Below are 24,158 nucleotides of genomic sequence, written 5' to 3' on the forward strand. Positions count from 1 at the left end.
ATGCAAAACAATAACACTTTCTGCTTAAGCTTTAAAACATTACTTAGGATATTTCCAAGGACAGCTTGGGAATATGAACAAATGAAAAGCTTTGTATTTTGGAAACATTGTTAAATTCTTCTCTTTTTTTTTAAATTTTTATTTATTTATGATAGTCAGAGAGAGAGAGAGAGAGGCAGGCTCCATGCACCGGGAGCCTGACGTGGGATTCAATCCCGGGTCTCCAGGATCGTGCCCTGGGCCAAAGGCAGGCGCTAAACCGCTGCGCCACCCAGGGATCCCAAATTCTTCTCTTTAGACTTTTGCAAATGTTGCTATGTTTACTCATTTTTAAGTCCCCTAAAACAGTAGTAGATGACAAAAGCCCAGTGTTTTGTCCTCATATTATGAACACTGGTTTTATCCTCTATTATAAAAATGTCACATAATTAAAGGAGGAGATTTTTAGTTTTTTTAGAAAATTTTAAAAAGATTTTATTTATTAATTCATGAGAGACATAGGCAGAGACACAGAGGGAGAAGCAGGCTCCTCGCAGCGAGCCCCAGCAGGACTGGATTTTTTTTAGAAAATTTTAAAAAGATTTTATTTATTAATTCATGAGAGACATAGAGAGGCAGAGACACAGAGGGAGAAGCAGGCTCCTCGCAGCGAGCCCCAGCAGGACTGGATTTCTGGACAGGGATTACACCCTGTGCGGACGGCAGATGCTCAACCACTGAGCCACCCAGATGTCTCAAAGGAGGAGATTTAAAAAATATATATATAATAAATTGTAAATGAAGCTAATGTGAGGATGCGTCTTTCACTTTGATTAGATTATGCACTCTCTAAGGGCTAGGACTTTCTTTTTTACACCTTTACTCTCCATCTCTCCTTCCTCCTTTGGAGGTGATAAAGTAGGCTATTATTGCTCACATTTGGTAATCCTTATTTGGAGTAATGTATGTGAATTGTTGAATTGACCTAGGATGTATGTATTATTTCACATTTATGCTGAACATATTAATTTGTCTACTAAGAGACTTCAGCAAGGGGCTATTGTAAGAATGAAAATGCCAACTTTGTCGGGTTCTGAACCCAAGGAGAATTTTGATCAGTATATAAGAAGCATACTTGTGGTCTCAGGCTTTTGGAACAAAATTAAAAAGCATGTTTTTTTGTTTTTTGTCCTGCCTTAGGTCAGCCTACAAAACCGAGTTTTCCCAGCTTCTCTTTGCTATGCTTTACAGGAGCTACTGTGGAGCTTCAACGACGATTACTAACTTTGTCTTTCAGTCTGGATTCCCTCTCATCGTCTCTCTGTGCCTCTGTCATTTATATGTATATTTACTTTTATTTACCTCATTGCCTGTAAGGAAACTAAGAGTCACACTTGATCAGTTGGGATAAATAGCGTTGGGAGTCCGTAAGGTAGTCGCTGAACTGCCAAGTGTTATTATTGTGCCATGACTTGATCTTCAACAATCACGAAAAACTCCGGCGCTCTGAACAACTTAGCTGGCAACCAACACAGAAAATGGCAGAAACACCGGCTGCTTTACTCCACGGCTTATGATCTGGGTTTGTTTATTCATGCCTTGGACACGAGTCGGCCCTAAGGTTGGAGCTGAGCTGTTTTTCGGCGCTCGATTGCACTTCCTTGAACGATTGCTTGGGCGCTCTTCCTATGGTGTCTGGGGCGTTCGTGTATTCGGTGATCTCTTGCGCCGTCTTCTTGCTTGATGTCTTCTGAGCGGCGGCGGCGCCGGGTCGAAGGCTGACTTGTTCGCGAGGCCCCGCGCTCAGGCTGCTTTCTCCCGCTGGTCGGTAGAGCGGACCCCTTGCTTCCTTCCTGCCTCTTCCTCCCGTCGGTGGCTGAGTCCTCGCGCTGCGCTGCAGACGGAGCCCTCGCCCGTCTTGCAGGTAGGCCCGGGAGGAGCCTGGGAGGCCCAGCCCGGCATCCTTCCGCCGGCGGGTTGAGAAGACCTTGGCGCCGGCGGGTGGGCGGGCGGGTCGGCCGCGGAGACACGGCCGGAGGAGGAGCTACCCGGCTGCGTTCGGGGGCGCGGTCGGAGAGGCGGCGGGCAACTGAGGGAGAGGCCGGAAGGAGGGAGATGCCGGGGCTACTCTGCGCGGTTCGGTAGGGAGGGGATATTGGGTCTAGGGCGGGTGTTGACACCTCTAGAGTGGGGGGGGGGTCGCTCTCCAAGAACGGATAGAGCTTTGCGCGCTTGACCCTCCGTTTCTCCTCCCGCCTCCCCACCCCCAAAGCTCCGGGTGTCACGATTCAATTGCGCTGGAGACCCCTCTCTTGAGTCTGGCTTTTGAAGGGACCTTTGAGTAGGTGGAGGCAAGTGGAACATGGCCCCCTGGCTACTCTGAGCGAAGTGTCATGTTCTTGCCCTTTGGGGGTAGGGAAACTGAGACTGAGTTCTGGTACTTGACTTTTCCCCATGTCTCCAATAGATCTTAAATGCACCTTAAGTCGTTTGTGTGTGTGTGATTTATAAGTTCGCTTTTTTTTTTTCTATTTACTTGTCACTTTATGCACACAGTGACTTGTCGTTTGCGATCTCTCCTACCTAGGAATTCAGATTCTGTCACTGTTACTTCAGAAGTGAAGAGACCATGCTGGTTTTGCTTGCCAGAGTCTGTATCATTTTTGTGAGAATAACAATGACAATTCTGTTTCTTGGTAGAAAATTTCGTTTGCTGTCCAGTTTACTTTCTGGTTGATACTTATTTTTTTTCCCCTTCCCCTTAGCTTGTTCTCAGTGGAACCCTCCAACTGTGGTGTTAAGTGATTAATATCCAACGGAAAATGGTTAAGATTTTGAAATCAGATATTTGTCCTGAGAGTTTGCTTTCTAGGAAGAATCCAAAGGAAACCCAAGGAGTAGCCTTCGGAACAGCTTTATGATATTCGATTAGTGGTTTAGTTATGCATATATTAAAGTTAAACAGGTTGTGTGAAAGAACCATTCAAATATTGAGATATTTAAATACAAAGTTAAAATTCTGGCAACTCCATTGTGTTTTCCATTTCTCTCCCAACTTGGAAACTTTGGGGACTAAGTGTTCTTACTCATTTTATTTTCGTTGGATTCAATGTCACGATCCTAATTTGTGTAGCTTCTTTGTTGAAAAAAAAAAAATTCAGGGTAGAGGTCATTCTGGGTTGAATAAGTATTTCCATAGGATGTAGAATCAGTGGGACAGTGGTTTTAAAAGAGAACAGACTAAATTTCTAGTTGTGAGATGAAAGTATACAAGCTTATGTTCTTTTTAAACAATTTTGGAATTCTCATGAGTTTTGGAAACATTGTTCCTCTAATTTTTTTTTTAATTTCAAAAATATTTAGGGGGATCCCTGGGTGGCGCAGCGGTTTGGTGCCTGCCTTTGGCCCAGGGCGCGATCCTGGAGACCCGGGATCAAATCCCACATCGGGCTCCCGGTGCATGGAGCCTGCTTCTCCCTCTGCCTGTGTCTCTGCCTCTCTCTTTCTCTCTCTGTGACTATCATAAATAAATAAAAAAAAAAAAATTAAAAAAAATATTTAAATGTAGGCCCTTGGTCATGAGTGATTTCCTAGTTATCAGGACCTCAGTACTTCCAGAAAGGGATTAATGAAGAGTCATCAGACTGGAGAATCTACATTGGGAAATTAGACTAATAATGTATGCTTTCTGGAAAAGTTTTTATGGCAGAAGAGAATTTATAACAGAGGAAAGAATTTAGACAAGGAAGTGACATTGCCTCCAGAGGATTGATTCTGCATAGAATTTATAGTTAGTGTAGTATCTCAGTGACTTTTAGTGAATGCTGAATAATAGATGAGTTTGCTATGAGTGTCACAAAAAATGTTAGGAACATTTTGTTATGTTTTTGTGAGCAATAATTAGCAGAGATTTAAGTTGGATTGAAGAGGACAAGAAATTTGGCTGTGCTGCTGGTAGTGGGGTTATAGGGATAAAGCTTCTTAACAGCTTCTATCTTGCTTTATGATAGAAATTGACTCCACTGTTTACTTGTCTTAGTTAAATCTTATGCTGTTCTGTATCATGTCAGGCTCTCTTCTGGCATTTGCTTTCAGAAATTTATGGGTTCAGAATATGACTTAATTGTTCTGTCTTCTTTTTTAGTGAGCAAGTTCTTGGGGATTATTAAAGATGTAAACTTCTTTGAATGTATTGTAGAACTTCTGGAAGGAGTTATGTTTATCACTTGGAAAAGATTAGTTGTGTATGTCATTTAAAAACAACTAGTTATTTTTGTTAGCCATAATAATGTAGTTCTATACAGTATAATTTTCAAAATATTTTCAACACGATAGGAAACTTAGGAAACTTTTATTCTTTTTTTTTTAAAGTAAGCTCCACATCCAGTGTGGGGCTTGAATTCATGATCCTGAGATCAACAATTTGCATGCCATGCCCTACCAGCTAAGCTAGCCAGGTGCCCAAAAACTTTTATATTATTATTTTTTAAAGATTTTATTTATTCATGAGAGACACAGAGAGGAAGAGAGGCAGAGGGAGACGCAGGCCTCCTGCAAGGAGCCCAATGCGGGACCCTTGATCCTGGACCCCAGGATCACGCCCTGAGCCAAAGGCAGACACTCAAGCCCTAAGCCACCCAGGTGTTCCCAAAACCTATTTTTTTGATCATCATTCAAAGCTCCTTATTAACACTGAATCCAGACATTTGTGATCTTAAAGGATTTTCATGAATGTTGACAGTTTATGTTGACAACTTACCTCACTGTTTCCATTTATCCTGCTCTGAAAGGAATTGGATAAAAAGTTTTGTTGTTAACACACTGTGATCTTTTATTTTTTTTTAATTTATTTTTAAAGATTTATGTATTTATTTTAGAGAGAGAGAAAGGGAGAGAATCTCAAGCAGACTCCCTCCTGAGCATGGAGCCCTACCACAGGCTTGAACTCACAACCCTGAGATCATGACCTGAGCCAAAACCCAGAGTCGGAACCTCAAACCAACTTAGCCACCCAGGCACCCAGGTCTCTTTTTTAAGGATGTGTCTCAGCTTTGATAGAATTATTTTGGAATAGGATGCAGATCTTTTTACCCAGTGATTTGGTTTACCAAAAAAACAAAACAAAAAAACAAAAAAAAAAAAAAACAAAAAAAAACCAAAAAAAAAACCTTTGGTCATAGTCATTCTTGTTTCTTTCTCCAATTGTTTGTAATAAACCCAGAGAGAACTTTCTGTTTCTTGTCATAATTTCTGTTTGTACAGAAGTACTATGGTACAACCTGTCCTCTGGTTTGGGGGTAATTTATATTTTATTTTCAAGCCCTTTCTCCCTCCGAAATTAATTAGATCTGTTTTTTTCCCTTTTTTCAAAGCTAAAATTAGTCTGATAGATAAAAATTTTGTGATCAGTTATTGTCAGAATGTGTTTATGTGCCTAGTAGTATGTGGCAGTCTGCCAAAGTGATGTGGTAAGAAGAAAACAGATTAAGGAATCAGGAGACCTGCGTTTAAGTCCTAGGCTTATGAGCTTCCTAGCTGGGAAATCCTGTACAAATTATTTAAGGAGGCCATAGGGAAGGCTGCTGCCCTTTATTGGGCATTTACCGTGTCATGTTCTTTACATGTATTCTCTCATTCAATACTCGTAACAGTCCTTTAAGGCAGATATTATTTTCCCAGTAGATCTTGAACTCAGAAAGAGTAAATAATTTGGCCAAGATCACACAGCAAATATGTAGCAGAGGTGGGATTTAAATTCGATGCTTTGAATACTTTTATGAATCTGTATTTAAAGAATGGGAAAGAGAATACTTCTAATACTTCTGTTGAGAAAAAGCATGTGAAGCTGCTTTAAGAAGATAAGGTGCTCTTCAGATGTTAACTGCTATGCTATCTTACAGCAACAGTGAGTAAATGTCATCTAGGTTCTTGGACACCTTGCTTCTTTTAGGGCAGCATTATGCCTGACAGTCATGGAGAATAGAGGTGACAAACATTAGACCAGCATTGGAGGAGCTTACTAACATGTAGGTGGAAAGGAGTGAGTGCCTGGAAGTGCTAGTGAAAAGACAAGTTTTAGGTGCTGCATGTTTATGAGGTGAGACTGAAAATATTTATCCCCTCTCTTCCAGTTAGTCTTGCCTGCAGATCTGTAGGTTAGTATCTTTTCTATCTTGTTCTCTGTCTCTTCTTAGAGTTGATAATCTCCACTTCTCCACCTAAACTTTTTTCTTTCATCATTGAATACTGTTTTTGTACTGTGTGGTTTCTTAAGGTACAATACATTCCTTGCAGACCTTTTGGAACTATTTTTTGATTGTGACTCTTTTTCAACTCTTACCTTTTCAGACTTGTTCATCTAGCAAATATTTATTGAATGCTCATTAGATGCTGGGATACAAAGGTAGACATGCGTGTTCTTGTTCTTCCCGAGTTTATTCCAGTGGGGAGCAGAGTTGAACACGTATCTGATAAATATTGAAAGAAACAAACTGGATAACAGAGAGGTGAAGGAGTGAGGAGAGGAGGGCACTGGGTGTTCTGGGGGGGGGGTAGAGTCATCAGTTATGGCATCCTTAATCCCCTTAAAAAGTTACAGTCACAACATATTAAGGTTCTCTTGCTACTATCACAAAGGAAGTCTTCATTTAAAATTACTACATGTAATATTTGTTACTTCTTGTGTGGTGATACTGGATTTGGCATAATAAAGGATGACTATGACTTGAAAAATTCAACATGCTTGGCTAGTGAGTTTAAGTTTTTACTTCTAATGTGACCTGAATTTAATTAGTTCTCATTTATTAATTTTTCCCAAAATAGCTGTTCTTTGGAGGTTTAGTTCAATGAATTTGAACACTGGATACATGCCTTCAGGTTTATTTGTAGCAGGGACTGAGCTGAAGTACTTAGACTTGTATAAGGGGAAAGACTTATGTATAAGGATTGTCGTGAAATTGAGAGAGGGAATATATAAGCTATTGGTGAGTGTGTTTATACAGTAATACATACAATGTACTATATGTATATTGTATACACTATATACAGTGTAATAATATGATCTTGTTTGGTGCCTTTCTTCCAAGATATTACAAGTATTTTGTAGTATTTTTTTGCTGTTGGTTATTGAAATCGTATTTCTCTCTGTAGAATTAACTGAGGCAAATTTCACATTTCATGATTTCATCATTTATTTATTTCTGCTCCCCAGGTTAGAACATATATTCATTCTTCCATGAATCAAAATTACTTTGCTTTAGGTGTAAATGTTTATGATGTAATGACACATTTGAAATTTTGCTGAGTTGCAGAGGATTAATATGCATGTTTAATTTGGGAAGAGAATTGGAGTATTTCGGTCTAGCTGACCAGTGAAAACAGGGTAGAAAAACATGTCTTCCCAGACTCTAGAATAACAGTCTAATGGCACTGATTCTTGGAGCCAGGCAGTCTGAGTCCAAATCTCGGGGCCACTATTTACTAGCTCTGCACCTTGAACAAGTTACTTAACCTCTCTGTGCCTTTCTTCATGCATAGAATAGCATTCAATTGTGAGAATTGAATAAGTTAATATATGTAAAGCATTTAGAACAGATAGTGCTATATATGCCAGTTATAATTTTCAATATTATTACTATAGCACGATAAAGATTGTATATTCCCCCCAAAAAAACAAATAATAGTGATGCTTAGATTTTTTTTTTTTTTGATGCTTAGATTGAAGTTTAGTGTCTTTTGAGAAACGTTGAATAGGGAATAGGAATTTAAAGCAGCATATTTGTTCTTCCTTTCCCTCAATGTGCTTCAAATTAAAGTAATAGGATGCATCTTTACTGGGAAAGAGAAACCTAGAAAGCAACAGTGTCTGAAAGAATTCCAAATAGAAGAGAAATGGCAAAATTTTGAGGATTCTGTAATATGTTGGTAAAACAGGCCAGAGCTATTTTAGGAACAGAACATTTCTTTGCAAAACAGGTAGAAAATTTTTAGCGTCTGAATTTTATCATCTATTTGAACTGTGATTAGTGCTTGAAGGATTTGGAAGAAGTTGACTTAAGGCATGGAAAAGAATGATATTTAGGGAAAAGTCAAAGCTACCAAATCACCTTGAGTAAACTTCTGGAAGAGTGAACATACTTTTTGTATAGTGGTAAAAACTGGGAATCTAGTAGAGTCCATTTTTTATTACTCTCATCCCTTGTGCCATTATAAATTGTGGGTGGCTTCAGTCTTTGCATTAACTATCTTTGTTTTCGTCTCTGCAATATTTCTACTCTGTCATTTTAAAAATGTTTAATGTTGAAATGGAGTCTTGGTTTTCATTCATTCATTCATTCAGTAAATGTTTATTGAATGTCCACCACTGTGCTAAGTGTTGTGAATACCATAATAAGAGCTGATCAGAACCAGTGTTTATTGAAGTGCTTTGTTCCAGGTACTGTACCAAGAGCTTTGTGTCATTGATTCTTTTTATTCTTTTTCTTTTTTTTTTTAAGATTTTATTTATTTATTCGTGAGAGACACACAGAGAGAGAGGCAGAGACACAGGCAAAGGGAGAAGCAGGCTCCATGCAGGGAGCCCGATGTGGGACTTGATCCCAGGACTCTAGGATCACGCCCTGGGCCGAAGGCAGGGGCTCCACTGCTGAGCCACCCAGTTGTCCCGTTTCTTTTTATTCTTGCAACAGTTTTACGGTGTAGGTACTTTTATGCTCCGCATTTCATAGATGTGGAGATTGTGGCTCAGAGAGGTTAATCACTCTGGTTATGTTGTGGGAAATTTTAGAAATTTGTGGAAAAAATTTTGGAAATTATGGAAAATTTGGAAGTGGGAGAAGTATGATAGTTAAGATGTCTTATTGTGGTCCAGGCAAAAGATGATCATGGCTTGGATTAGGCGCTAAGCCATGGAGATGGAAAGAATTAGAGTCAGTAGACGTTTTATTTTTATTTTTGTTTTTGTTAAAATTCAATAGATATTTTAGAGTTAGGACAGGCAAGATTTAATAATGGACTGGATATGTGGGAGGAGGGAAGAGTCTAGTATGATTCCTGAATTTCTGGCATGTGCACCTGAGTAGATGAAGTTAACCATTTCTGAGATGGAAATATTTGAGAAGGAGCAGATTTTGAGTAGAGTTGGGGAATAGAATGAAGATCTTAACTCTAGTCATGCTGAATGTGAGCTCTCTGAAAACATGCAAGTGGAGACATCAAGCAAGGAGCCTTTCAGTGCTGCTGGAGGGGGTGCTGGCAGTAAATCTGGATGCTCTTGGTAGATAGGTGGTATTTACAGTCAAGGAAAATGGCCAAGATTATTCAGAGGGAATACATGTATAGACTAGAGGAGGAGAGTGTTCTTGACCAAGCTCCAAGGAATTTAATAGGAAATCTAGGAAACTGAGAAGGGAACATGTTTTTTGTTTTTGGGCGGGGGGAACATGTTTTGAGAAGAAAGTCATTTGCTTGTATTTTTTGGATTTAGCAACACAAAGATCATTGATGATCATAACAACAGTGTTGGAGGATTGTAGGGCCAGAAGCCACACTGAAGTGGATTTAAAAAGTGGGAAGGGAGGAAGTAGACATGATTTCTATATTTTGGTAATTAACATGCCTATCTACCCATAAGAAGTAATACTTTAAGAAGAGGTAATATAATAAGGTCTGTGACAGTAGGAACAATACCTTTTTATTTTCTTCTTGGCTGCCTAGCCTTGGTGTCTTGCCAGGAAGTTGGATTAAAGGAGAAAGGTTAAGGAATGAGGATAACTGCAAAATGGCAGGAGTAGAGATTCTCATGGTCTTTATATGTGGCCTTGGAATTTAAGAGTGTATGTCCTTTTTATCTTTGCTATCATTAGCTTCTCTTTTTTTTTACCCCCCTACCTAAAGCATCTTTGTATTTTGGTGTTACTGGCTTTTAAAAAGTTCATTCCTTACATTTATTTTCTCTTGTTGCTTTCCTATGGTCATTGTTGCTATAGTCTTATAGCTGATGTGCTTGGCTATTTATCTCTATTCACTCATTTATTGGTTCTTACTGTCATATAGAATACTATATAACTGGGGCTCTAGATTTTATTTTGGTTTCTGTTTTGTTTCTTATTTACATAGTCTTTGCTTAGAGTCTAATAGGTTATACTGAGACATTTTTGCTACCAGTCTACTGGAATTTTTTTTTTAAGATTTTATTAATTTATTCATGAAAGACACAGAGAGAGGCAGAGACATAGGCAGATGGAGGAGAAGCAGCCTCCATGCAGAGAGCCCGATGTGAGACTTGATCCTTGAGCTCCGGGATCAAGTCCTGAGCTGAAGGCAGAGCTCAACTGCTGAGCCATCCAGATGTCCCTCTACCTGGAATTTTATATAATGACTTAAAGGGAAGGGCTAAGCATTTTATGGATATTGTCCCCGTTAGTCTTCTAGCATTCTTTTTTAGTTTATTGAGGTAAAATTCACATCGCACAAATTTAAGCATTTTATTCTGTTACATTTTATTATTTTTAAAATATTTTATTTATTTATTTTATTTTAGAGAGAGTGTACTCATAAGTGTGAGTCGGGGAGGAGAGGCCGAGGAAGGGGGAGAGGCAGAGAATCTCAAGCAGACTCCCTGGTCGAGCAGGAGGATGCGGGCTTAATTTCACCACCCTGAGATGTTGACCTGAGGTGAAACCAAGATTTGGACGATTAACAGACTGAGCCACCCAGGCACTCCCCAAATTAACCATTTTATTTTATTTAAAAGAATATTATATTTATTTGATAGAGCATGTGCACAGGAAAGAGCACTAGTGAAGGGATGCCAAGGAAGAGGGAGAAGCCGGCTCCCCAGTGAGCAGGGAGCCTGAGCATGCAGAGCTTGATCCCAGGCCCTGGGATGATGACCTCAATCAAAGGCAGATGCTTATTAATCAACTGAACCACCAAGGCATCCCACCAAAATTAACCATTTTATTTATTCAAAATTAACAATTTTATTTTATTTATTTTTTTCAAAATTAACCATTTTAAAGTGAACAATTCAGTGGTGTTTAGTACATTCATAGTATTGTGCAACCACCACCTCTATCTAGTTCTAGAATGTTTTAATTATACTTTTTCCAGTTATGCAGTTTCTTTTCATTTTCCTCCTTCCACCAGCCCTGGAAACCAGCAATCTGCATTCTGTATCTATGGATTGATTTATTCTGGCTATCTTATATAAATGAGATCATAACATTATGTAACCTTTCGTGTGTGTGTGTGTGTGTGTGTGTGTACACAATAATCTGTCCATTTATCCACTGGTGAACATTTGGACTGTTTCCACCTTTTGGGTATCATGATTAGAGCTACCGTAAACATATATGTGTGAGTACTTGTTTCCAGTTGTTTTGGGTATCTACATAGGAGTGTAATTGCAGAGCTGTCTCGTAATGTATTATTGTGATTCTTCCCAGACTATAGGGATCAAGCCAACATCTGCAGCTTCCACAAAGTGTGTGATTTGAGAGCTATTGGCTGGGCTTAAGTTGGGATTGAGAATCTCTTTCCTTTATGTTTAACTTCTTGAGGAACTGAATTCTCCTAACATACTGGTTTTGTTATCTGCATTTTACTGATGGGGTAATTGAGGTACAGCATCTGCATGGTTTTAAACTTCCTATCTTAAGAGCAAGTCAGTGATGGAACTGAAAATTTAAGACATGTTCTTTGCCTAAGATGACCCATCTAAACAATGTTGCGATTTCATGAAGCTTTTTAAAATGGACTTCCTATATTTTTTAATCTCTTGAAGGGATATTGTTCAGGTGGTATTAAGCAGATGTTCTTTTTCCATAGACGACAAGAGGGAATGTGTTTTAATTGCAGCAGACGGGATATAGATTACAAATTAGAAAGTACTTCCTGACAAGATACTGGAATATTACCAAAGAACATTGTGAAATATCTTCTTCAAAGACTTAGTAACTATCTTTCTAGGATGATTTAGGTGTGGACTTGTTAAGGAATGAGGGAGATGAGAAAGACGACTTGCTGAGGTCCCTGGTTAACCCCAGGACATAGGTTTTATGATTAATCAAAACAGTATCTCTGGCATTGTAATGAGTATGTTTTCATTTTCTTTATGAAGAAATAATCAGTAGAGAGTAGGTAAATTGCTCAAGGTCTCCTGATAAAATGGAACATTAGCATTTTGAATCTTTTTGGCTCCTGAGTTGAATGCTCAGGGATTGTGTGTGTGTGTGTGTGTGTGTGTGTGTGTATTATATATATATAAATGTCTTTTCATGGCTGTGTGATGTATTATTGTGATTCTTCCTAAACCATAGGGCTCGAAGCCAACATCTGCTGCTTCCATAGAGTGTATGATTTGAGAGTTGTTGGCTGGGTTTAGATTAGGACTGAGAATTTTTTCCTGTAAAAATTGGTTTGGTCTTTAGATATGTAGAAATGGGAACACATTATCAGTAACAGACTACAGTAATAGATTCTTAATGACTATTTAGGAAGGGCCAGGTTAAAATTGCAGGTAAAGGTGCACAGGACATAAATGTATTTTTGTTTTGTAGTGCTTGAAGAAAAAGAAGCCTAGAAGATGGGCAAATGAAGATTAAATTCTATTGTAGAACATTAACATAAAAACGCTCATTAAATGTAGTATTAAGTTGCCAGTTTAAGTGCTCAGCTCAGGAAATGCCAAAGTTAAGGTACTGAGAATGTTAACACATTCACCTGACACTTAGAGTCAATATTAAAGTATCTCATAAAGGATCTCTTGCTATTATCAAAATCACATTTTGAGATCCATGGGTCATTGACTGGGAAGCTTACCTGGGAGGGAGTATTACCTTGGTAGGTAGTTTTAATGCATTTATTTTTATTTTTTATTTTTTTTTTTAATTTTTTTTTTTTTTTTTTTTATTTATGATAGTCACACAGAGAGAGAGGGAGAGAGAGGCAGAGACACAGGCAGAGGGAGAAGCAGGCTCCATGCACCGGGAGCCCGACGTGGGATTCGATCCCGGGTCTCCAGGATCGCGCCCTGGGCCAAAGGCAGGCGCCAAACCGCTGCGCCACCCAGGGATCCCCATTTATTTTTATTTTAGTTGAGCTGTGGGAGCACTTACTTGTTCACTTCTCTGCTACCAAAAATATCGTCAAATATATTTATTGAGTTTTCTTAAATTGGCAACAACTGTTACCTCTGCAGGATAAAAGAGAGGGGAACCAACTTTTGAATACTTACCATGTACTGGGAATTTTGTATTTTCTTCTCCATATAGTATTCATAACCTATAAAGTGGGTGGTGGTACCTCTATTGTAAAGGACAGGAAAAGGTGAAACTTTTTCTTGCCAAAGGTTATACACATGGTGAATAGCAAAGCTGAGATGGAGAAGTTAGAGTCTTCTGTTTTAAATTAGTGTTTTTCTTTTTGTATACTATCATTTGTTTTTAAAATTTAATTAATTTTTTAAAAAAGATTTTGTTTATTCATGAGAGAGAGAGGCAGAGGGAGAAGCAGGCAGAGGGAGAAGCAGGCTTCCTGCAAGGAGCCCGATGTGAGACTTGATCCCCAATCCTGGGATCATGCCCTGAGCTGAAGGCAGATGCTCAACCACTAACCCACCCAGGCATCCCAATTTTTTTTTTTTTTTTTTTTTTTTTTTTTTTAAGTAGACTCGCGGCAACTGGATGGCTCTATCAGTTGAGTGTTTGACTCTTGGTTCGGCTCAGGTCATGATCTCATGGGTTGTGGGATCAAGCCCCTTGTCAGGCTCCAAGCTCAGCTGGGAGTCTGCTTGAAGATTCTCTCCCTCTGCCCCACCCCCTGATTGTGCATGTATACCACCTCTTTCTCTCTCTAAAATAAACAAATCTTTATATGTATTATATATATATTATATATATGTTAGTCTCCATGCCCAATGTGGGCCTTGAACTCACAGGCCCAAGACCAAGAGTCCCATGCTCTACTGAGTGAGCCAGCCCCAAGTTAGTGTTCTTCAGGCTGTGTTCTTTGGATGTGCCGAAGGGGTGGCTGGCTGTGAGTCAGGAAGAGCTTTGGTTGTCCCGCTGTGCTTAAATCAGAGCAGCTCAGCTTTGATCTCTCTTGTATTTTAGTGTTTTCATATAAGATTGTATTTAGAAAAAGGGTATCTGCTTTTTTTTTTTTTTAAAGATTTTATTTATTTATTCATGAGAGACACAGAGAGAGAGGCAGGGACACAGGCAGAGGGAGAAGCAGGCTCCATGCAGGGAGCCCGATGTGGGACTTGATCCTGGGTCTCCAGGATCACGCCCTGGGCGGAAGACAGGCACTAAACCGCTGAGCCACCCAGGGATCCCCCAGGTATCTCCTTCTTAAAAGAAAGAAAACCTGGAAGACCACTGAGGAATCATGAAAGAAAATTAGTGAAAATAACCTGAAGATTGAAAAGACAACTAAATTACGTACCTGCCAGTCAGGAAATTATGTCAAAATTTGAAGTAACTTGATGTCCCAGCCACATGTGCAGTACAGTTATTCTGCCCTTGGGGAGTGTCACATAGTGGGATAGGAGCATGCACTCTAGAGTTGGAAATCTGGCTCGGGCCATGGAGTTTGGGGATACTTCTATAAACCTGGCACACATAAATATACAGTGGGGTGATAGCACCTATCTTTCATGAGTGGATCAGAAATAACAGGCAAGATGCCTAAAATACTAGCTGTTGGTAAGATGATGATGATATTGTTGATAGTTTTTAATTTTTTTTTAGAGTGTATTGACATCCCCCACCCAAATGCCTGAAGAACTTCTTCCATATCAAGGATAGGCAGTCCTTTACCTCTATATGTATCTCATCATGTGTTTAGCATGTTTGTTTTTGATAGTCTTTAAACTGTGCATGTTGATGTAGTTATGAATATATCTGTAGATGAGTAAAGAAAACCCAGGGGATCCTGAGTGGCTCAGTTGGTTAAGTGTCTGCCTTGGGTTCAGGTTGTGTCCCCGGGGGTCCTGGATAGAGTCTTGGGTTGTTGGGCTCCCTGCTCAGTGAGGAGTCTGCTTCTCCCTCTCCCACTCCTTCCCCACTTGTGCTTTCTCTCTCAAATAAAATCTTTAAAAAGAGAGAGAGGAAAAAAAAACCTTTACCTCATTAAATTCATTTTCATTGGACTTAAAAGCAATTGTAGAAAGGAAGCTCATATAATGAATTGAGAAACCTGGGCTTTTGTCTCAGAGCTACTCTTAGTAAGTCTTGTAACAATAGACAGGTGAATTTAACTTTCTAATATGTTATGTTCAAAATGACATCTGAGTCACTTTTAACTCTGTACATCCATGACTCGACCAAAAACTTTAGAGATACTTTATTTTCATTGCCAAATTAATTATTTTTCTTTTTAAAAGTAGGCTTGTCCCCAGCTTAGAGCCCAATGCAGGGCTTGAACTCATGACCCTGAGATGAAGACCTGAACTGAGATTGAGTCTCTTAGCTGTCTGAGCCACCCAGGTGCCTCTCATTGCCAAAATTTTAAAAAATTACAGCATTATTTTTGGAGAAGGAACTTCATGCTGATGTGAGCTGGCAAGCTTTTGTTCATACTTATTGAGTGTGCTTAGGGCAGTGTTTTGTACGGAAGTTGTATAGCAGAGCAGAATTGAAACTAGTAACAATCGTAAAGGAAACTCGTGTGAAATTATCATTCACTTTTGGGTAGATAGCTGGATTCTTCAAACCCATAGCACTTTGTACTTGCTTGTGAGGAGTACTTGCCACATTTCAGTATGGTAGCTGTATAGTCACAGTATACTATGGTTGTAGACTCCTTACTAGACTGAAAGCTCATTGAGGTTGGAGGCCTATCCTGGTTTTTGTTTTATTTTACCTCTCTGTCCCTGTCACCTACTGTAGGGCTGGGAATATAATATAGCTTCCCCAAAATATGCTAAATGGAAAAAAAATTGGATCAGAGTCAGCGACATATGTGGAAAATGGCTTCCGTCTAAATACACGTGTTGAATTTATTGACTCTCATCTGTTGGCATGTGATAAAGAAAAACCTGATAAAGTGGGAAAAAACAGTAGTTTTATAGCTTTGAACACCAACTTTATCATGTACTCACTATTTGATTATGGGTAAGCAATTTTATATTGAGTCAGATTTTTGTAAAATGGAAGAGGAATAGAAGGGAGCTTAAAGAGAGAATATATAAAACATTACTACATAATAGTGTAGTAGTTATTACAAAAATGGATGTTTTAAAATTGTCAACAATACATTTTACACTTCTGCTTGAAGCAGGAATATGTTTTCAGGAAGTTTGTTTGCTGTGTCTTGAGTATGTGGGAGAATTATCCCCTGTAGCAATTTTCCTCTGAAAAGAAATCTTTTAGCATTTCTTCTTTTCTGGGCCTATGAAGAGTTCCATGGAGGAGGCAGAGAGGGGGTTGGGATCCTAGAATAGCTGCTGAAGACCTTGCATTTGTGTGATCTCTTTAGAATGCTACTTCTATATTGTAACTCTCTTGTTCACTCTCACTAAATGTGGCTGACTCAGCTACTGTACATTAGCATGGTAAACATTTGTCAGATTTGTCCCAGTCAGAAAATATTCTAAGGACGCCTGGGTGGCTCAGTGGTTGAGCGTCTGCTTTTGGCTCAGGTCACAATCCCGTGGTCCTGGAATCGAGTCTTGCATCAGGCTCCCTGCAGGGAGCCTACTCCCTCTGCCTGTGTCTCTGCCTCTCTGTGTATCTCATGAATAAATAAATATTTTTTAATATTTTATTTATTTATTAATGAAAGACACAGAGAGAGAGAGAGGCAGAGAGGCAGAGACACGGGTAGAGGGAGAAGCAGGCTCCACACAGGGAGCCCGACGTGGGACTCGATCCCAAGACTCCAGGATCACGCCCTGGGCCGAAGGCAGGCGCCAAACCACTGAGCCACCCAAGGATCCCCTTTATTTTTTTAAAAAAAATATTTTATTTAATTTTTAAAAAAAATTTTTTAAATTTTTATTTATTTATGATAAATTGATATGATAGTCACAGAGAGATAGAGAGAGGCAGAGACATAGGCAGAGGGAGAAGCAGGTTCCATGCACCGGGAGCCCGACGTGGGATTCGATCCTGGGTCTCCAGGATCGCGCCCTGGGCCAAAGGCAAGTGCCAAACCGCTGCGCCACCCAGGGATCCCTATTTTATTTATTTATTAATGAAAGACAGTGAGAGAGAGAGAGAGGCAGAGACACAAGAATAAATCTTTTTTTTTTTTTTAAAGAATATTCTATACCTGCCATTCTTCTTGGCACATATTTTTTTTTAAAGCTCTCTATGATACATGATAATAGGTGAAATAGGTAGGTTGCAGAGTAATATGTAGTATATATAATCCCATTTTTATACAGGAAAAAAAACAAACCCTGCTAGATACCTATATGTTTATATGAGCAGTGAGTTTGCATGGTTACCTTAGGAGGGTGGGTAGGGGAAATTGACCAGACTATTGTTTTACTTGTTGCAACCAGCATGTGTTATTACCTTTTTTTTTTTAAGTTAAACTTTTTATTTTGACATAATTATAGATTTATAGGCAGTTGTAAGAAATAATAGAGGGAGAGAAGTAAAGTGAGATAGCATGTGTGTATCCTTTATTCTGGCTTCCTCCAATGGTAACATCTTACAAAACCATAATACACTGCCACAACAAGGATATTGCCATTGATGCAGTCAAGATAGTAGAACATTTCCTTCACTACAAGGATCTCTCCTGATGCCCTTTTATAGTCATGCCCACACCCCATATCACGTGGTACACATAACTTAGTTACCTTGATTTCTGGTGCTTTGCTCTAGAATCAGAGCAATAATAATAACACTACAGTTTTCCTTGTCTCTCATCTGATGATCTTCTCTCCCTATTATTTCTTAAAGTTGCATGTAGATCCACAATTACCTCAAAATAAAAAGTTTAACTTAAAATTATAAATATTAATTAACGCACTGCTCTAGGAGGCAAGTAATGGTTAGCTCTGGTGAGGTTAGTCCCTTTTATGAAGAGATAGGTTGAGGCATGGATGTCATGGAATTTGCCTAAGGGTTTAGCATGAGTCACTGTGTTCTGACTCACATTCACTTGAATTTATTCATTCTCTCTTCTTAATCAACTGTTTATAATTATGATCTTCCAAATGTGAAGACACAAAAAGGATTTTTTTCCACATCTGAGGTTTAATGCCTGTTCTATAGACGCAGTGTGTATTGTAGCTAGAGCATGGAGTTTGGCAGCTGATATGATTTTGAATCTTTCCTCCAATGGGCAAATAATTTAACCTCTGTAAGCCTCAGTTTTGTGATTTGTGAAATGGGGATAATGATTGTACGTATCTTCATAGTGTCATTGTGAGAAATAAATGAGATACTGTATGGAAAAGCAGATAGCACTTCCAGGTGTATGGCAAATGTTCAATGAGTGTTACATAAAAGTATTGCTTTAAATATGTGTTATATTCTGTCACTCGTGTTGGAGATAATTGGGTAAATAGTGAGATTTTTCTGCTACGTACTTACAAGGCTTTAAGATCACTGTTTACTTTTGGGGCGCCTGCCTTCAGCTCATGTCATGATCCCAGGATCCTGGGATCAAATCCAACGTTGTGGGGGACGGGGGGGGGGGGTCCCTGCTTAGCAGGGAGTCTGCTTCTCTCTCTCCTGCCTCTTATCCCTACTTGTGTGCTTGCTCTCTCAAATAAATAGATAAAATCTTTAAAAAAAAAACTCTACTTCTGAGGTAAGGATGCTTTCAAATTTAGTCTTACATATAATTACTTTAAAATAGGAAGTGATGTTAGATTATATTCATTATAGTATTTAAAAATTTTTTTTAAAGATTTTATTTATATGAGAGAAAGCATGATCTAGGGGAGAGGCAGAGGGAGAGGGAGAAACAGACTCTCCCCACTGAGCAGGGAGTCTGATGTGGGGCTCCATTCCAGACCCCTGGGGTTATTACCTGAGCCAAAGGCAAAAGCTTAACCTGAGCCACCTAGGCACACCTATAGTATTAATTTATGTGAAAATAGTTTAAAATTTCTCCTGACTTATTCATATTTTCTCAGGTTCATTCATAGAAAAATAGGAAGTGATTTGCCACCATTGATTTCCTCCCTTTAATCTGCTCCCCCAACAACATTACTTTCCATATTTTCTTCCTAGCATATGAATACTTGAAAGTATCCTCAATTATTATTATTATTATTTTTAGGATTTGCAATTTATTTGAGAGAGAGGGAGAGAGAGAATCCTTAAGCAGGCTCCTCACTGAGCATGGAGCCTGATGTGGGGCTTATTCCTGGAGCCTGAGATCAAGAGCTGGTTGCCCAACTGACTGAGCCACCCAGGTACCCTGATAGTATCCTCACTTTTTAATTACATAATCACATAAGTTTCTTGAGGGCAGGAATGTTCTTGTTCAGTATAGTATCCCCAGTGCCTAAAATAGTGCTGAGTACATAGTAGGTGTTCAATAAATGTTTCTTGGCTATCATTGTTTTTGTATCCTTCTCCTTCCCTTAAATGTTTTTCGTTTGGAAAGTTGGGGAAATGGAATGCCGATTCTAGTCAGAGCTTGAAGTGGCTAGGTTCTTAAATCCAGTAGCTTATTTTAATTGGCTGAGAAATGTGATTGGCAAGATGGACGAGGGAGGCAGACCTTTTAGCATAAGAGCTCTGCATTTAATAATTTGACTTCTTTTCCTGAAGCCTTGAGGGAAATTTTTTCTTTCCCTATTCTAGTCAGCCAAGAACCTGACCTGGGCTGACTCTAACATTGGAGAACACTGAACACAGTATCTGCTGAGCCAGGGACTGAGAGTCAAGCTCTCTTCTGATACTATCTGAAGGGAAAGCCTGAATTCAAATCCTGCTTTGGCTACCGACTCATCTTGCAAACCTAGATGTGTTTCTTAACTTCTTCCAGGTTTTATTTTTCTTAAATAATCTCATCTCAGTAATCTCAGTAATATCTGTTTTGGGGCTTGTGAGGGTTCTTGGGTTAATGTTCTCAAAGCATCTTACGGTACTGTTGCTGTGTCTCCAGGGGTTTCCAGGAATACTGGGGGCAGTGTGTTACTCCTGGTAGGAGAGTTACAGTCTTCTTTTTCCCAAAGACTGTGCAGAAAACAGAAAGATGCCATCCTTCATGATTTGAAACCGGCTCTACTTCAACCTCCTAATATTGGTGAACTTTTGCCAAAGTCATTGGGCCTGTTTGCCTGAGGCAGCTGGGGTCAATTCCAGTTCTGGGGTTAGGCTGTTTTTGCTTCTGTGAAATTTCTTCCATCAAAAGCTCCTTTTTTTTCTTTGCTTACTAATAGAAGATCTCTTGCCATTTTTGCGCCTTTAAGGGTAGCCTTCCTGATTTCTTGATGCTTTTGATAGCTTGGGACTCAAAATTGGGCTTCACTTTCTTCTTGGTAGTGCTTTCCTCTTTGCCCTTTGTTGCATTTCCAGGGCTTCTCGTATTCTCAGCACGCATCTTCCCCAGAATAGTTTGCAGATAAAACTTCATTTCTTTTTTGGTTATCTTTCTGAGGTAAATGGCAATATAGGAGATTGTCAGTCTCAAATTTGGGACTTATAATTTTCTATCTCCAGTTTTGATCATACTTTGTGTTTGAGTTAAAACTCTGCTGTGTTTCAGACATTAGGTTACATAGTTGTGAGCTACTTTAGGAAGCCCTAGTAAGCAAACTCTGTAGCAGAAAAGCCAATGTTCTTTCCTCTCTTTATTGTAGTAACAGTAATTAGAGTTTATTTAGTTTTGTTTCTTCAGAGTGTTTTGTAAAGCTGTTAGCCTATTTGTGAAATATACCCTGTGGAGGTGTGCCTTATTTTGAGTTATATGAAAAATATTGGGGGTGATGGTGGATGTAAGAACAAAAAAGAGGTCATCTTGTTTGCTTATCTCTTGATAAATTGCAGCTGACTACCTTTGTACCAGGTACTTGCTTCATTATTACCTCTTAGCCTCTCTAGGTGGAGACAATTGTATTTTTGACTATTTGTAGTTCTGAACATAAATGTTGTTCATATCTGCAGTAGGAATGCAGGTTCTAATTATTAGCATTTTGTTTCTGGGCTTTTGGCTTATAAAGGGTCTGTGTATAATCTTGGTTGTATTGATTTTGATTCTTTCAAATTATTTGCTTCTACCTGACACCTGCTTGTCAGGTGATTAATTAAAGGTACTCTGATTCTGCTTCATGGCCCCTGTGATTTCCTTTGCACTCTCAGAACTGTGGGTGCCGGACTTCTTTGTGTGAACTCCCATTTATTGTCTACTGTCCTTATTGTTGGTTCTTAACTTGGCTTTTACTTTCAAAAGTAGTAACTCTGACTTGAATTTTTTGTAAACCATTTCTTCTAATATACTCTAAGGACATTATTCCTTTAAGGTACGAAAAAGATCTTATTACTTTCAGTTTGTACATGGAGACAAATGAAATTTAGCACCAGTGTGATTTGTAAAAGATTATGTAACAACTCAGTGGTAAAAATCAGTCACTGGAGCTTCTTCTTCGTCTTATCTTTACCCATTAAATCACTTTTATATCTGGCACTTTCAAGCCTGAAAGATCTAACTAATATTCCCTTCTCTGCTCTCAGAATATTCACTGCTTCTGTACTTTATTCTAAATATGCTGTCTTGGGACGCCTGGGTGGCTCAGTGGTTGAGTGTCTGCCTTCGGCTCAGGGCGTGATCCCGGGTCCGGGGATCGGGTCCCGCATCAGGCTCCCTGTGAGGAGCCTGCTTCTCCCTCTGCCTGTGTCTCTGCCTCTCTCTGTCACTCTCACGAATAAATAAATAAAATCTTAATAAATAAATAAATAAATAAATAAATAAATAAATAAATAAATAAATAAGCAAGCAAGCAAGCAAGCAAGCAAGCAAGCAAGCTGTCTTTCAAATATGAAGCCTCTGCGTGGAACTGACACTCATCCGGTCAGCCACATTCTGTGGTCAAAACAAGTCACAAACAAGGTCAGCCCATACTCATGGAGTGAGAAGTATGTAACATGTTATCTTTTGATAGGTGGGGCAATATGGGAGTAGGGTAGGAAGGAATTGATGGCAACTGTCTTCAGAGAGAATCTAGCACAGGATGGTAAACTACGTTAGTGATGGAACCTCTTGGAACTAACTCTGGCAGTGCAGGGAGGTCACTAACACTTGTGCCTGTCACATGGATGAGAGGTGGTTGGCATGAGACGACATGCAAGAGTCCCCTTCTTTTCTGAGATGTGTTTATGTTGTAGTTCATGTTTGACAAAAAGAGTATTCACGGGCTTGACAGAGTAGTGCACAATCACATCTTCTGTTGATTAAATGTTTCAAGATCTATGTTCTCTCCTGGCAGCCAGACAGAAATCAGTGTATGGTGGCATCTATTTCCTATTGAGAAGTAATTTTTCTTATTTCCATGGAGTTGGTAGTTTTGTAGGGTAAATAAATAGCTGAATTTTGTGATATTGTCTCATATGGTACTTTATCAAATTCAGAGTTATTTCTGGTCAAAGGGTTTAGAGTCCTTTTTTCTTTCAAAAACTATTTTTTCTTAAAGTCATTCATTAATTTCTTCTCCTTTGAAGAAATGAACATTACAAAAGTAAAGCAAGCAGATATCCAATTGATAGTGTAAGGCAATGAAACATTTATTTAGGGCCTAATACATGTGAGGCTAGTAAGTGACATAGAAGAGAGACTGAATAGGAAGTGGTATCTCAGGCACTATGGAATTTTCTGTAGTAATTAAGTATCCAGATTCTGGAGCCAGACTGCCTGGGTTTGAATCCTGAATGCACCACTGGCTGTGTGACTTGTTCCCTGAAGACCTCATGAACCCTGGATGGAGCAGCTCCAAGGATTGTAAATTTACTTTACGTAAAGTGCTAAGAACAGTGCCTACGATATGAAAAGCACTATGAAAGTGTTAGGGCTTATTATTTTAACCATTACCTTGTGGTTTTATTTTATTTTTTTAAAGATATCAATACTCAGATCTTTTATATGAAATGGTTTGGAGACTGCTGCAGTGGTCAATTTCATTTTGCCTAGAATTTGTATTTAACTTGTTGGCAGGACTTGATGCCCTAATTTTTTTTTAATTTTTCTTACTGCTATTTTAATTTTAATTCTTCATTACAGAATGAAATTAGTATAAGCACTGGAATTCTAGAATAGTGAGTACTTTTCATTTGGTAAATCTTTTAATCCTCACAGTAACCCTATCATATGGATATCATTAGTGGTCACACTTTATAGATGAGGAAACTGAAGTGTAGGGAGGTTAGGTAACTCTTCCAAGAAACCAAGAAACCTCCTTTTACCAAGAAAATGACAGAGCTGGGATTCATTTGGCCAGTCTGAATACAGGACCCATATACCACTATACTATGCTGTCTCTTACCTAGAAATTATGGTGTTTTTTTAATTTTTTATTTTATTTTGTTTATTTATGATAGGCACACAGTGAGAGAGAGAGAGAGGCAGAGACATAGGCAGAGGGAGAAGCAGGCTCCATGCACCGGGAGCCCGACGTGGGATTCGATCCCGGGTCTCCAGGATCGCGCCCTGGGCCAAAGGAAGGCGCTAAACCGCTGCGCCACCCGGGGATCCCCTAGAAATTATGGTTTTAAAAAAATTACTCTATCTAGATTTTTTTCTTCCTTTAATTTTTAAGGATTATTTATTTGTTCATAAAAGACACACAGAGAGAGGCAGAGAGAGAAGCAGGCTCCCTGAGGGAAGCCTGATATGGGCTTGATCCCAGGACCCCAGGATCACAACCTGAGCCAAAGGCAGATGCTCAACCACCGAGCCATGCAGGTGCTCCTCTATCTAGATTCAATGACAGTTACCACTTTGGCATATTCTAGGATATCTTTTATAAGTCCATACATGGTACGTACACAATTCAGGTAATAGTTGATATTTTCCTACTTCCAAGTGTGTTTGCCTTCAGAATATTACCTGTGTCTACAGCTGTTATAGATTTGTGGTGCTTTGTCCTAAGTTTCTTGCTCACCTCTAAATTCAGTCTTGTGTAGGAGTTAGGCAAGAGCTGTATGTATACAGGCAGGTCTGTGGCTCGCTGGGTTCCTCACATTTTGGACTTAGATCCTATATCGTGTCGT

The 24,158-nt window shown here is 39.2% G+C and overlaps 1 protein-coding gene across 9 annotated transcripts in view; it reads left to right on the forward strand.

Annotated features, from left to right (window-relative positions):
• Nucleotides 1-1,719: 1,719 nt before the first annotated feature.
• AMBRA1 (autophagy and beclin 1 regulator 1) overlaps nt 1,720-24,158 on the forward strand; it is a 172,481-nt gene continuing 150,042 nt past the window's right edge. For 2 of the 9 annotated variants that reach the window (XM_055310877.1, XM_055310894.1), the window contains exon 1: nt 1,726-1,903. The gene's annotated coding sequence lies outside the window, so the exon portion shown is untranslated. Of the gene's footprint in view, nt 1,904-2,081; nt 2,121-24,158 lie in introns of those variants that run through there. The other 7 variants (XM_055310920.1, XM_055310930.1, XR_008662549.1 and 4 more) reach the window with 6 other exon arrangements.

Source organism: Nyctereutes procyonoides, unplaced genomic scaffold (assembly GCF_905146905.1).
Source record: "Nyctereutes procyonoides isolate TBG_1078 unplaced genomic scaffold, NYPRO_anot_genome, whole genome shotgun sequence".
In the NCBI taxonomy this organism is placed as follows: Eukaryota; Metazoa; Chordata; class Mammalia; order Carnivora; family Canidae; genus Nyctereutes; species Nyctereutes procyonoides.